We start from the raw sequence: 13,260 nt of genomic DNA, 5'->3' as shown, positions 1-13,260 counted from the left end.
TGCTAGTCTAATATTCATGTGTGTCCTCACATGAACTCCGACTAGGGACAACTTTAGAATAACCATACAAGTAAAGAGTTTCACATACAATTCACATAATTGCAAATCAATTCAAGTAGCCTTTAATGGATATTCAATGAACACTATACAAATCATGGATACAAATGGAATATCATCATCTCTATGATTGCCTCTAGGGCATACCTCCAACAATAAGAGCTATGAATTGCTAACTCAATTGATGAATGAGTACCAAGTGCAAATTGATCAAGAAGGTGTGGGTACATCAACTTAGCGCATATGAAACATCTGGGCGAGTACTTATCATTGCATACATGATAGATCCAATAGCCGAGGCATATGGCACTCTACTCATGCGATCCCGCTCATCAGCAGTCGAAGGACACTGAGTCTTGCTGAGATGTATGCCATATGACATAGGCAAGAACCCTTTCTTTGCCTCTTCCATGCTGAACCGCTTCAACACTTTATCAATGTAAGTATCTTGGCTTAAACCTATAAGCCTTCTCGATCTATCTCTATAGATCTTAATGCCCAGAATATATGCCGCTTCCCCTAAGTCCTTCATCGAAAAGCTATTTTTCAGTGAAGTCTTTACGGACTCAAGCATAGGAATGTTATTTCCAATCAGTAATATGTCATCCACATATAAGATTAGAAATACTACAGAGCTCCCACTAACCTTCTTGTAAACACAAGACTCTTCTTCGTTTTTGGTGAAGTCAAACCCTTTGACCACTTCATCAAAACGAATGTTCCAACTTCTAGATGCTTGCTTCAATCTATAAATGGATCTCTGAAGCTTGCATACGTTTCCAGCATTTTTCGGATCGACAAAACCCTCGGGCTGTATCATATACACGTCCTCAGCTAGGTTTCCATTCAGGAAAACTGTCTTGACATCCATCTGCCATATCTCATAATCGAAATATGCAGCTATAGCTAGAATAATCCGAATGGACTTAAGCATCACTATGGGCGAGAAGGTCTCGTTGTAGTCAACTCCTTGAACTTGTCGAAAACCTTTTGCGACAAGTCGTGCTTTATAGATGTGAACATTTCCATCCATGTCCTTTTTCTTCTTATAGATCCACTTGCACTCTATGGCTTTAACACCATCAGGCGGGTCAACCAAGTTCCAAACTTGATTATCTCCCATGGACTCTATTTCGGATTGCATGACACTCTACCATTTTTCGGAGTCTGGGTCCATCATTGCTTCTGCATATGTCGCAGGCTCATCATTGTCCAACAATAATATTTCCTGCATTTCGCGGAGCCTTGCCGACCTTCGTGGTTGTGGCGGTGCTTCTCTTGCCATGGGTATCTCAACTTGTTCTGCTACGTTAGCATCACTCATTGATTCTTGCCCGATCGGTTCATCTTGAACTTCTTCAAGATGCACTGTCTTTCTACTCTTTTCTCCTTTGAGAAACTCTTTCTCTAGGAAAACCCCGTTCCGAGCGACAAACACTTTGTCTTCTGATCGGTTGTAGAAATAATATCCCAAAGTTTCCTTTGGATATCCCACGAAAATGCACTTATCCGACTTGGGTGTGATCTTGTCCGACTGAAGTCGCTTGACAAACACTTCACATCCCCAAATCTTTAGAAAAGACAAACTAGGAACCTTTCCAGTCCATATCTCATATGGTGTCTTAACTACGGATTTAGATGGTACCCTATTAAGTGTGAAAGCTGCTATTCTAGAGCGTATCCCCAAAATGACAGTGGTAGGTCCGACTGGCTCATCATTGATCGAACCATGTCTAACAAAGTTCGATTACGTCGCTCGGACACACTGTTTCTCTGAGGTGTTCCAGGCGGCGTAAGTTGTGGAACAATTCCGCAACTCTTTAGATGATTGCTAAACTCGTGGCTCAAATACTCACCTCCACGATCAGATCGTAAGGCCTTAATTTTCTTGCCACGCTGATTTTCAACTTTATTCTGAAATTCCTTAAACTTTTCAAAGGTTTCAGACTTGTGCCTCATCAAGTAGACATAGCCATATCTACTAAAATCATCAGTGAAAGTTATGAAGTATTGGAATCCTCCTCTAGCCATCCTGCTCATTGGTCCGCATACATCACTATGTACAAGTTCTAACAAGTCTACTGCTCTCTCAGGAAATCCTGTGAAAGGCGTCTTGGTCATCTTGCCTAGCAAGCAAGCCTCACATGTCTCGTATGATTCAAAATCAAACGAAGTTAGAAGTCCATCAGAATGGAGCTTCTTCATGCGCTTTTCACTTATATGACCCAAGGGACAATGCCACAAGTAGGTAGGACTCAAATCATTAGGCCGAGGCCTTTTAGCACTTACGTTACAGACAAGTGAACCATCAAGATTTAAAACAGATAATCCATTCACAATGGGTGCAAAAGCCATAAACATATCATTCTTAGAGATCACACAACCATTGTTTTCACTCGCAAATGAATAACCATCCTTCATCAAGCATGAAGGAGACAAAATGTTTCGACTTAAACTAGGAACGAAATAACAATTATTCAACTCCATAATAAATCCTGACGGGAGGTGGAGTTGTATCGTCCCGACGGTCAACGCAGCAACTCTTGCATTATTGTCCACGCGAAAATCAACTTCTCGTCTTTCAACGCTTCTACTTCTTATCATTCCCTGCATCGAATTGCAAATATGAGCAACCGATCCGGTATCAAATACCCAAGAATTAATAATTGTATCCGCGAGAAATATGTTGTCTATAACATTAACAACAAGCGTACCTGAGGTAGAAGTACTCTTACTTCCGCCATTCTTCAACGAAGCTAGGTACTGCTTGCAGTTTCTCTTCCAGTGACCAAGTTCATGACAGTAAAAGCACTCTTTGTCTGGAGCAGGTCCAGGTCCAGCTTTAACCTTGGGCGCTGGGTTTGGCTTGGACATTCCAGCCTTGCCCTTCTTCTTCGAAGAATTGCCCTTCTTTTTAAAGCCATCACATGGCTGGTACTAGCGCTTTTCTTGATGTCAGCCTCTGCTGTTTTAAGCATGCCACACAGCTCATTCAGACTCTTCTCCGTCCCATGCATATGGTAGTTCAAGATGAAGTTCCCATAGCTAGGCGGAAGAGACGAAAGAATGAAATCAGTGGACAACTCTTGGCCCAGTGGGAAGCCCAGCTTCTCCAACTATTGGGTGTAACCAACCATCTTGATTACGTGTGGTCCTACTGTTGCACCTTCTGCTAGCTTGCTCTCCACAAAGGCCTTAGACACATTGAACCTTTCAGTCCTGGCCTGTGTTTGGAACATGTCTCTAAGCGCTACGATCATATCGTGCGCCTCATGGTTTGTTTCAAACTGCATCTGCAGCTCGGGTTCCATGCAAGCAAGCATAAGGCAGCTTACTTCGAGGTTAGCATCACATGCTTTCTTGTAAGCATTCTTAGCAGCAGCGGGTGCATCATCAGCAGGTTCTTCTGGTAGTGGGTTGTCTAGAACATCTTCCTTTTTCTCAGCCCTGAGAACAATTTTTAGGTTACGGATCCAATCCGAGTAATTTGTTCCATTCAACTTGTCCTTCTCAAGGACCGAACGCAAAGCAAACGGTGTAGTGCTGCTAGGTGCCATTTAATCTACAACAAAGTAATGCAAAATACGCTAAGACAAACGTATCCATGATAGAGCAAATCACATTAAACTATTTTAACAGAATCTACTCCCACTAAAATCAATATCCCTCTATTGAAACTTAGTGATTCAGGATCCACAACTAACAAGTCTACTAGTGAGCTTTAGCATCACCGCTAGCAAACAAGGTAGATCGGTAAGCAACTTTTGCTAATCATATCACATATGACTCCTGTTGTTGGGTGACATCTCTATGTCTTGGCGCCCAACCTTTATGCCCCAAGGTCCTTAACCGTTAAGATAACCTTGTTAAGCAAACCAACCCTTATGCGTGTAAGTGTCCGACACAAACCCGTCTAGTCAAGGAAAACTAGTGGTACCCTAATTTCATAGACCCACCACTAATTGTACAAGACATGGGACGGTGCAAGTTTTAGTTGGGAGGGCATACTAACTTAAACTTTGTGAGGGATCGTTCTACTTCTAACATCACAGCATGTAAAAAGTAAAACATAAACAGAATAGCATTCACACAGTTGTGACACAATATGGCCCGTTTTCATATGGTGATCTCCATCTCCATAGAACCTGTTCACCATGGTGATCTCCATCTCCATATTTCATGTGCGTCATCCTCCTGGTGATGAGTCCTCCAAGAACTAGAACATGCTATTACGCCTAATAGCTAGTAAAGAAGCTAGTAATGAAGATTACATAGTTGCTTGGATCATCACAGATTGGTACACAGACCATTAAATACAATAAAGTGACAACACATATGGCTCCTGCCGTGTTGCCGTACGCGCGACACGCAGGTCACGAATGAGTTACACACATGCATCACATACACAAAGGGCCATACTGATCATAAGATACATACATTCTGCAAAACAGAGTTAAGCGTCCTAACGTTCCAAACTTCGGATGCCCAAAACTCCATCTTCCAAGCCGAATTTGGGAAATCTAATTTCGCAGAAAATGGCAAAGCGGTTGAATTTCATGTGTAACTTTTTCTGTAGATCAATTTTCATATAAAATTCACCCCGGGGGCGTTGCAACACGCGAGGGCGTGGGAGGCGCGACAGATGTGTTTCGCCAAAAAGGTGTAAACCCTAGGGCGCCCCCACCCCTCTATTTATAGAGGTTCCTAACGGGCCTCTGGGTCCGAGGCCCATTAGTACTTCTAAACGTAATCCAACTCGGATCAGATCCGACTTGGGCTTCCAGCCCCTTAAGTGTGTGACCCTATGGGTTCGGATACGTATAGACATGGCCCGAGTACTCCTACTCGGCCCAATAGTCGGTAGCGGCCTCTAGCAAGACGTGCCAACTCCTATACGCACACGAAGATCATATCAGACGAACCATCACAACATAATGTACATGCTATTCCCTTTGCCTCACGATATTTGGTCTAGCTTCAAGCCGACCGCTCTTTCTCGATCCTGTGATTTGGAATCCCTTTGTAGGTTAACTCTTAACCGTACGTAGCATGGCCATGCATTTTCGGATCCGATCACTCGAGGGGCCCAAAGATATCACTCTCAATCAGAGAGGGGCAAATCCCATCTTGATTGACCATGTCTCATAGCATGCTTCTTGACAAACCCGAAAGCTACCTTTATAACTACCTTGTTACGGCGTAGCGTTTGATAGCCCCTAAGTAAGTCGATCCACATTTAGAATACATGCGACAATCTCAGGTCTAAGAACAAAGCGTATATGTTGTTTAAAGAGAGAACTACTTCTCGTGTTGGGTCAGTCCTAGCACATGTCTCCACATGTGTCCACATTATTAGTTCAACATCTCCATGTCCATGACTTGTGAAACATAGTCATCAACTAATACATGTGCTAGTCTAATATTCATGTGTGTCCTCACATGAACTCCGACTAGGGACAACTTTAGAATAACCATACAAGTAAAGAGTTTCACATACAATTCACATAATTGCAAATCAATTCAAGTAGCCTTTAATGGATATTCAATGAACACAATATACAAATCATGGATACAAATGGAATATCATCATCTCTATGATTGCCTTTAGGGCATACCTCCAACAATAGCTGTGTCACGAGGCAACCTTGCATTGCCTTCTAGTAGGTGGCGTCGGCATTTTTCAACTCGAAGGTCATTGTGTTGTAGCAGTAGATGCCGAAGGGTATTATGAACGCCGTCTTGTCTTGGTCGGCTGGATCAAGGGCAATCTAGTGATAGCCCGAGTAGCAGTTGAGGAAGTAAAGCAGGATGCTCCCTGCTGTAGAGTTTACGACTTGGTCCATACGCGGAAGAGGGAAGGGGTCCTTAGGGCAGTGTTCTTACAAGAACTAGGTTGGCTAACCAGTCAGGATGCCTACATTCACGGATGAATCCGGCAACTAGGATCTTATTTAATTCTACCCTAATGGTCTTCTTGCAATCTTGGTCGAAGCAACGAAGCTTTTTCTTGACCGGTCGCGCAGTCTTGCTAAAGTCCAAGGAGTGCTCAGCCAGCTCCCTCGAGACACCGGGCATATCAGATGGCTTCCACCCAAATATGTCCGAGTTTTCCTGGAGGAAACTAGTGAGTGTGAGTTCCTATTTCTCCGACAGGTTGGCCCCTATGAGGGTCATCTTGGTTGGGTCTTCAAGGCTGAGGCAAATCTTCTTGACCCTGGGGTCAGGCTACAGCGCCATGGAGGTCAGCTCTTTCTCAGGAATCGTTAGCTGGTCCTTGCTCATCTTCTAGACTTGGCTACTATGGTGGTAGCCTTAGCTGATAACTTTAGGGCTTCTGCATGCTCCACTGCATCGGTGTTGCATCTGGATGACATCTCCACATCACCATAGACAGAGAGGACTCCGTTTGGGGCGAACATCTTGAGGACAAGGTAGGTGTGGTGCAGGATTGCCATAAATCTTGCCAGCATGGGCTGACAAAGGATGGCATGGTAGGAAGTCTTGAATTTTTTTCACCTCAAATGTGAGATGCTCCATGCGATAGTTGGCATGTGTGCCAAAAGTGACCGGCAAAACGACTCAGCCAATCGAGTAGGACCCTTTGCCAGGGACGATGCCATAGAAGGATTCTTCACAGGGCTAGAGCCGCTCGAAGTCGAAGTCCATGCGCTTCAAGGTCTTGGTGAAGATGATGTTTAAGCCGCTGCCACTGTCAATCATCACCTTGGGGAGTAGGGCCCGATCTATGGTCAGGCAAACCACCAGTAGATAGAACCCGGGATCTGGGATGTAGACCCAATGATCTTTCCTAGAGAAAGTTATGTATTGCTCTGACCAGTGCAGATACTAAGCCGCCTATACGGAGACAAAGTGCACCTCTCACTGGCGTAATTTTTGCTGGCGGTTGCTTCAAAAGGCGTTACGGCCGCCCACAATCATGTTTACTTGGCGCTCTGGTCACTGGAAGTCCCCATTCTGGTCTACATAGAACGATATTATTAAATTACAAAAAACAAACAATTATTTTTCCTATACTAAATTTCATGTAAAGAAAAATAAATATTGAGAAATTTTTTAAAATTATGAGAAAATCATTGTTTATTTATTCCTTTTAATCACATCTTAAATTCAAAAATTTTAGGGTGTGACAATACTACCCCCCTTAACAAGAATCTCATCCCGAGATTCGAAGAGAGAAGAAACAAGGAGGAGGTAAACAAGATTATTGTTGCTGAGATAGATAGACATTCAGTCTCTGTTGTCGAGTGGTGTAGAATCTTGAATCTCCATCTTTCTTGGGTACTGGGGCCGTCATCGGTGTGAGGTGGATGGGAGATTGCAAGCAGCAAGGTGGCAAAGAACTAGAGTAAGCCCTTGCTTTCTTCTAATTGCTTCTACCTAGACGGTGGTGGTGACGATAGCATCTCCTTGTTAACGTTGGTGTCGCCTTCAGCTTCGTTCTTGATGTCCTCCATTTGCTTGGGCAGAAAGGAATGGATGACAAGGATATGGGAGATTCAAAAGAGGAACCCAACTAAGCAACTGATGTCATTGTAGGTAGAAGATCCACAATACACCAACAATCATTACAAAGAAACAAATCAGACAATTTCATAAAGACAAACATCATCATGCAAGCACAAAACTTCACCAATCAACACACAGTCAAGGAATGATGCTAATCATTGTTAGTAAGGCTGCAAGAGGTACTCCTAAGCAGGGGTTGTTTGGTAAGGCTTCAACATGTTTGGTGTAGGCAACCTTGTGCTTGTCAAGCATTGACTCTAGCTTCTTGGTGCATGCTTCAATTGCTAAGGCTTGACTTCTTACGGTGAACTGGTAGCTCCACTAAATCAGATGTAGCTTCCAGTAGAATTCCTCCAAATTAGTGAAAATTTACCAGGTCGTGACACACTAAATTTTCAAAGCAACACAACTGGAATCACCTCAATCGGATGTGTACATCTCGAGATATAAATTAAACAAGATGACAGTATCAAGTAACCGTATCAGATTCTGATCGCTTCACAAATTTGTATGTATCTTCCAGACAGAATATCAAACAATTCTGAAAATTTGACAGCATGTAATAAACAAAATTTTGAAACTAACCCAACTGGTTTCATGTCATTTGGAATTCTGTAGCTCCAGATATGTCACATGATGGCAAGAATGGATTTGAGCAACACATATCTTGCATGACAGATAGATATGGATAAATAAATGATCAAGATCAAGCAGTGATCAAGGAGAGAGGAAATAAATAGACAAGGATCGAGAGCCTAACATTTGCAAAACATGAAGTGCAAATGAAAAGGGCTCAAGTTATCAAGGAGGATTGAGAAAAGAAAATGATCAAGGAATGAGAATATTTATCAAAGAGGTCAAGGATAAGGCAATAAGAAATTTTATATCAAAAGAAACCTTAGAATACGACCATTGCTATCTAGGTTTACGTCTTACAGTAGATACAGCTCTGATACCACTTCTATCACACCCGGTTTTAAAACAAAACCAAGTGCTACCTATATGTATGCCAGGATCTAGTTTCATACATACAGTGACATCATAAGTGAATAACAGTAACAGTATCACATAAAGGGATAAGAGAGTATATCAGATATTTACGCTTAATCCTGGAAACGAAGGCTCCAAACTTCACAGGCAAACGACGGGGGGTTGCGTACGCCTAGAACTTAGCATCATCTTCACAACAACTTCAGGGCAGCTTCTTCTTCCGAGTAATGTTTGTTATAGCAAGGGTGAGCACATGTCGTACTCAGCAAGTGTGGAGAAAATATGAATACAAGGCTTAACAAGAAAAGGCTTACTAGTTTACTGCATTAAGAATTTTTAGTTGGTAAAATTTTATTAGCACCTAATTACTAAGGTATAAGTATATACCAGCCCACAATTAACAAAAACATAAGCAATAAGCATATGGCACAACCATAACCAATATTTAAGTCCGTCTTCAAGTATATTAATCATGTGAGGCTCCAGGCCACGCAGGAGGCTAGCATTGACTGGCGGCGGCTCGGGCTTCACGTCAGGGAGCACCTCCGGCGACGAGTTGAGGATGGCGAGCTTCAGAGGATGTGCGGCTTGGCGACGTAGAGGTCCCAGTGGCGTCGGCGTGATCCGGCGGGCACGGCACGAGGCGAATTGGCGATGACCGGTGATTGCGCACGGCAGACAGCAGCGGCTCGACCTTCAGGCCATGGCAGCGCTCCGGTGATCAACACGCAATGGGAATCAACAAAACAGGCATGGCTCATCGAGGTGAGGCCCGTGGAGGTGCTCCCTTGCTCCTCTAGCGTCAACTCCAGCCGAATCGAACCAGCGGCGGTGGCGGCTCGGCCGACGGCAGCGCGTAGGAGGTAGCGCAGCGCAGCAGCGACTGGCGACGAGGACGCGAGGTGAGAAGGCGATGGCGCCTTAAATAGACGAAGGGCACAAGGCCGGCCATGGCACGCATGCCAAAGCGGCAGCGGCCATGCTGCGCCTCTACTGCTGTGTGCCGGGCCCAGATGGGCTCTAGCTGGGTCGGTTGGAGTGGGTCAGGCCCAAGGCTCGACCCAAAGGAAAGGATTTCTTTTTTCTTTTTTTAGAAATAATTCCTGTGAAAGAAAATCCAGAGCAAATCGAGATACCTCATTGAATTCACGAAAAATATTCTAAAAATCCCAAAAATTCTAGGACAAATCCTAGAGATAAATCGAGACACGAGGAGTCCAAAGAAAATACTTGGAGCTTGTGAAAAGGATTCTAGAGCCTTCAAAAAATTAGATTTAGCTCGTAGAAAATGAGAATAAATTCCAGCAAAAGATGGAAAATTCTCAGAAGAGTCTGGACAATGTCTAAACGCATTTTAAAACCTTTTTGCACTCAAGAAAACAAAGATGCATTGCATGAATGCATAGGCACAGAACAACATTATTGAATTATGGAAAACAAACAATTATTTTTCCTATACTAAATTTCTTGTAAAAAAAATGTTGAGAAAATTTTAAAATTTTGAGAAAATCCTTGTTTATTTATTCCTTTTAATCACATCCTGAAATTCAAAAATTTTAGGGTGTACATGTACGCAATCACCATCAAAGTCAAGCCCGAGTTTTAAATTGCAACACACCTTACTTTACGGAAAAAGAAAAGCTCAAAATCTTGTCTAGGTGAATGTGGTCGGAGTGCAATCTATGCTTCTGTAATAATTCTTGAAATGGAATATGCACATAAAGGCATGTAATTGAAATCTTGCGTATTCATCTTGTGTAGAAGGAAATCTTGCCAACGGTACCTACGAGCTAATCCTGGAAGTCGAGGAAGAGCCGTCAGTTGAGGTGAACAAGATTGAGGTCGTACAAGACCCAAGTCAAGCTTCGAACGAGCCCTAGACTAACATAGCACAGGAAGGCAAGCCTCGGGGCATAACTTTGATTTCTAAAATTATAGAATACTTTTGTTACTTATGTTTGTGCATTAAGTGAATAAGAGTTACTTCAAACCTTAGTTGCATGCTCCTAGTACCCATGACTTGAATACTAGCATGTTAAGTTGAGTAGTTGCTATGCTAAATAGGGACTCCGTAAAAGTCAAGTGATTTAGTGTCACTCACGAGCTATAGGAGTTGCCTGTTTACTTATGTTGGAATCATAAGGTTGACGGGTGGGGCTTGGAATTATGTTCTGAATTGGTGGATGTCCCAACTGTTTAGAGGAAAACTGGTAAGGTCAAAATGTGTTAGAGTTGTGGTCAAGTGTTTGAAAGTACTAAACACATACTGAATTGGTGGATCCAGCGTGGACCTTTTCCCCGCTCTAATTGGAATTGAGATTCCCCTGGTGCACCACGTGGGTACAAGTGCAGCCATGGTACGGCGTCGTTCAAGGACCGGTGGGGCCTTATATCCAAGGGAAGTGGGCTCTGGACCAGCACCGCGAATTGATGGAACCGCTGATATATGTGAACCTCTCGTGGTACACATATGTCGTGTGTTTAGGTCCATCTTGCAAGGTTAAGAAACTCGATTTGAATCGTCTCCTTCTCACAGTTTGGGACTGCTTGATCGCCTTTCCACACTGAGTAAGAAGAGAAACAAGGGTTGATGATTAATATTCATGCTTGATTAATTTGCTTGTTTCACCATGCTTTCTTAGAATAGGTGCTTACCTAGAATGGTTAATCAACTAAAACTAAAACTTGAAAGAAAGGATCCACTTTAGAAGCTTTTGGGCAAAAACAGACCCCTCAGCCAAAAAGCCTTGCACGTCTAAGAGTCGGTGGATTAGATACCACCTGACGGTAAGTCTTGCGGAATATTAGCATACTCAGCCTTGCTTGTGGCTATGTTTTCATGTAATGTTGATTTTGAGGATTTGGTTGCTAGTTTGACTTGGCCAACCCAACTCCCTCCGAGTTAGATGGTCGAGTGGGACCCATCCTCGGTCGGTGAGGAAAGTGGTGATTGATATCATGGCAGGCTTCACCATAGTATTTTGTATCAATGTTAGACCTATCGTTGTTTTTCGCTGCTTTTGAACTCTGAACACTGCTTTTATGCATTTAAACTCTTGAGTTGTAATAACTTAATTTGGGACTTGTATTGAAATATCTGGATTGTTGTAATCTCTGGACTTGTCTTCATGCAAGTATGCTTTGTTTCGATCCGAGACACATGGTTGCATCGGGTGAAACCCGATAGACTACCATTTTAATTCGATTAAAGTGTCTATTCACGTTTGAGGCGATGTTGTGAACACTTTAGCCGAGTTAACTTGGGTGGTTCTGCCACAGCTGGTATTAAAATTATAAAGCATACCCCAGAGGAAGCAACGAGCCCTAAACACCTTTTTTTAATAGAACTTGCAAGAAATTTGTGTTTGAAAAAAATACGTAAGTTCGTTAAGGATGAAAGATAGTTCGTGAAGCCCTAGGGGATTATGGGTTGAGTAGGTGGCTACTTAACTATTGGTTATCTTATACTGACTCCCAGCACATTTACATTCTGTTAAAACTTACTTTCTTGCACAACGGTTGGCATAGGGGTATAGCGATTGTTGTAACGTACCCATGGCATCATATGCAAATATGGTGGCGGTACCCAAAAATATATAATGGTTGGCGGGTACGGTGATTGTTGTAATGTACCTACGGAATCATATGAAAATATGATGGCGGCACATAAAAGTGAATATGATGGATAGCGTATGAACATTGCTCGTACAACGGAAATCATGCGGGTGCCGTTTTTATAGTGAATGGTAATGAATGTGGATGCTTTCATGAGTGCTGGCACGAAAGGTTCAGTTGTACATGTGATCTTCTATAGGTACACTAACCGCGCTTACGTTAAATTAACGAACAATTAGAAATGCGACTAGCTATTATAGGGAGAGCCATAATTGTTGCCTTGCCACCGGCACTAACCCTGTAAGTCCAAGTAATTGGCAGTTGTTTGATTTGTGACGACACATAGGTCGTGCATGAATCATGTTAAAAACTTATAATGTAAGACTTAAACAAGCTCTGCATGAATAACGTGTTAACTAATGAAGTTCTCACAAATTCCTTGCCAATCACTTAAGGATTTTCTAGTGGTCACAAATTCCAGCTACCCACTGCCAGAAATTTTTTGAGCAAGTAAATGGTCCTTGTTCCAGAGACATACTATAAGAAAGTTGTTCAAAATTTGACATTTGAGGTACTGTAATAATTTCACAAAAATTGGCCAAGTGGAACTCGAGTTATGATCAAATTAGTGACCTAATGTCTCCTGAAAATTCAGAATACACCACCGACAGAGATTGAATCTTTCAACCATCTTAGGAGCAGTTTCTGTCCAGTTTCCTAAATGCAAAGTTGTAAACAACATATCAGATAACCTTCTGATAAAATCTCAAAATTTTTGAGTAAGTGGTTTGAGAGTTATGGTCAGAATTGTGATGCACAGTTGCAGAAAATTTAGACTAGACCACAGTGGAAAGATCTAAGTCTATGACCCTCTTAGAGGCTGTTGGAGCAAAAGTTTTGAATAACAAACTTGTAACCAAATACCTAAGGGACATTCTAGTAAGCCTCCCAATTTTGACCAGAACATTGACAAGTTTTTGGATGGGTACTTTTCGAGTTATGAACAAAACATCACAGCTCGGCCTACTGAAAAACAGCTAGGATAGAGAGCCAAAGATGGAATTTTTCGGC

This window comes from Setaria viridis, chromosome 5, assembly GCF_005286985.2.
Source record: "Setaria viridis chromosome 5, Setaria_viridis_v4.0, whole genome shotgun sequence".
Taxonomy (NCBI): Eukaryota; Viridiplantae; Streptophyta; class Magnoliopsida; order Poales; family Poaceae; genus Setaria; species Setaria viridis.
Note: the sequence above shows the minus strand (reverse complement) of the source record.